The following is a 2500-nucleotide window of genomic DNA, read 5'->3' as shown; positions in this document are numbered from 1 at the left end:
TTTAACGTCAGCAAGGTTGTGATTGTAATATTTTACCATCTAAAGTCATTAAAAAGTAGCATAATTTGTTCTGTAATTTGTTCAGTAAAATATATAAATAATATAATATAATATACTATAATATAATATAATATAATATAATATAATATAATATAATATAATATAATATAATATAATATAATATAAAAATATATTTAAATATATTGCAAAAAAAAAGTAAAGATAAATAAAATAAATAAAAAAAATTGGTAAAAATTTATTTTTGGGATACATCTTTGGAAATTTAAAATATTATTCATTAATTTTCTTTTTGGCTTAGTCCTATTAATATTTCGAGGTTACCACAGCGGAATAAGCCGCTAACTTATCCAGCTAATTTTTAATGCAGCAGATGCCCTTCCAGCTGCAACCCATCTCTGGGAAACACCCACACACACTCAATCACACTCATACACTACAGACAATTTAGCCTACCCAATTCACCTGTACCACATGTGTTTGGACTGTGGGGGAAACCGGAGCAGAAACTCCACACAGAAACGCCAATTGACTAAGCCAAGGCTCGAGCCAGGGACCTTGCTGTGAGGCGACAGCACTACCCACTTCACCACCGCGTCGCCAATTTTAAATATTAATTAAACATATATTTTAGCCTCCATATATTTCATGCATTCATTCACTTTCTTTTGGCTTGGTCCCTTTATTTATCAGAGGTCGCCACAGCGGAATGAACCGCCAACTGTTCCAGCATGTGTTTTACACAGCGGATGCCCTTCCAGCCACAATCCAGTACTGGCATACACCATATATTTCAATACAAGAAAATAATGTTCCTCAAATCCAAGTTATTTTGAATCAGTGTCAAAACGTCCGACACCTGCTATTCTTGTTCCAGAGATCTAATGCCTGATCGTTCACACTGAAAAACTCAAAGTTGGTTACATTTTTATAAATATAAATCAGTGTGCATTCCTTAAAGGGGATCTATTTATGTTATTTTTGCAATTTTGTTTTTTTTATTTATAGACTAAGATTTAGTATTTAAACTTAGTATTGTAATATACACTCACCGGCCACTTTATTAGGTACGCTTGTCCAACTACTCGTTAACACAGATTTCTAATCAGCCGGTCACATGGCAGCAACTCAATGCATTTACACATGTAGACATGGCCAAGACGTTCTGCTGCAGTTCAAACATCAACAACTTGAAAGCATGGATCCGTCCTGTTGTGTCAACGTTTCAGGCTGCTGCTGGTGGTGTAATGGTGTGGGGGATATTTTGGGTCCATTAGTACCAATTGAGCATCGTGTCATTGTCACAGCCAACCTGAGTACTGTTGCTGACCGTGTCCATCCCTTTATGACCACAGGGCCTCCATCTTCTGATGGCTACTTCCAGCAGGATAACACAACATGTCATGAAGCTCAATCATCTCAGAGACTGGTTTCTTGAACATGATAATGAGTTCACTGTGCTGAAATGGCCTCCACAGTCACCAGATCTCAATCCAATTGAGCTCCTTTGGGATGTGGTGGAATGGGAGATTGGCATCATGGATGTGCCGCCGACAAGTCTGCAGCAACTGCGAGATGCTGTCAAGTCCATATCGAGCAAAATCTCTGAGGAAAATTTCTCTTGTTAAATCTATGCCATGGGTTAAGGCAGTTCTAAAGGCAAAAAAAGGGGGCCAGCCCGGTAATAGTAAGGTGTACCTAATAAAGTGGCCAGTGAGTGCATGATCTTGTTTTATCCAACACTTTCCATCGGGTCCCAGAGGGCGGTAGAGCGGCGCAGCAGCTGCTCCAGAGCGGGCGGCGGGGCTGCTGCTGCTCCTCCCCCCAGTGGGAGGTCCGATCCTCGGCTCTGCGCTCCGCTCTCCCCGCTGCCGCCGCTGGAGCTCTCAAAACACACATGCAAATCAGCGCCAACACTCAGTTTGGAGATTATCGACGCGGACTGGTGAAAAAACAACTTAATAAAGCCTCGAGCTCGAGTGAGGGTAGTTCACACTGATGGAGAAGTGTGGTTTATCGGTTAAAAGTTGAGTAAAGGTGACTTTTTTGAGTTAGTTCGTTGTTGTTTGTTGAGGATCCTGGAGCCGCTGTTATGACATTGAAAAATGAATACTTCACGCTAATGTAATGGTGAGTTCATCTTAATTCATTGAGAAGTAAAAAGTGATTGATTAAAGTCCAATATAGTGTATTTAATATCCAAAACAAGACATTTGTACAACTCAGTTGTAGTTTTGTTTGTTTAACTCGGTAGTTAGGCGCTAATGTTTGATTTGCCACACTTCACTGAATTATTGTTTAATTTTCTTTAGTTTTCTAAAAGAAAATAGAGTTATTAACTAATGTTTTTGCTAATATACAGTGTTTGTTGTCTTAGTAATCTAGTAGATAGCGTGAGAAGCTTTGTTTATTTATTGTTTTTGATGACAGCGGAGGCTAATATCAATTTACCCCAGCTATGGCAACCAAAAAACTAGTGTTT

The 2500-nt window shown here is 39.0% G+C and overlaps 1 protein-coding gene across 8 annotated transcripts in view; it reads left to right on the top strand.

Moving 5' to 3' along the window:
* The first annotated feature begins 1906 nt into the window (after positions 1 to 1906).
* The window catches only part of LOC100334642 (CASK interacting protein 2), a 111985-nt gene continuing 111391 nt past the window's right edge, over positions 1907 to 2500 (top strand). For all 8 annotated transcript variants that reach the window (XM_073945217.1, XM_073945216.1, XM_073945215.1 and 5 more), the window contains exon 1: positions 1907 to 2148. The gene's annotated coding sequence lies outside the window, so the exon portion shown is untranslated. The remainder of the gene's footprint in view (positions 2149 to 2500) is intronic.

This window comes from Danio rerio, chromosome 3, assembly GCF_049306965.1.
Source record: "Danio rerio strain Tuebingen ecotype United States chromosome 3, GRCz12tu, whole genome shotgun sequence".
Lineage (NCBI taxonomy): Eukaryota > Metazoa > Chordata > Actinopteri > Cypriniformes > Danionidae > Danio > Danio rerio.
Note: the sequence above shows the minus strand (reverse complement) of the source record. Positions and strands in the feature narration are given on the sequence as shown.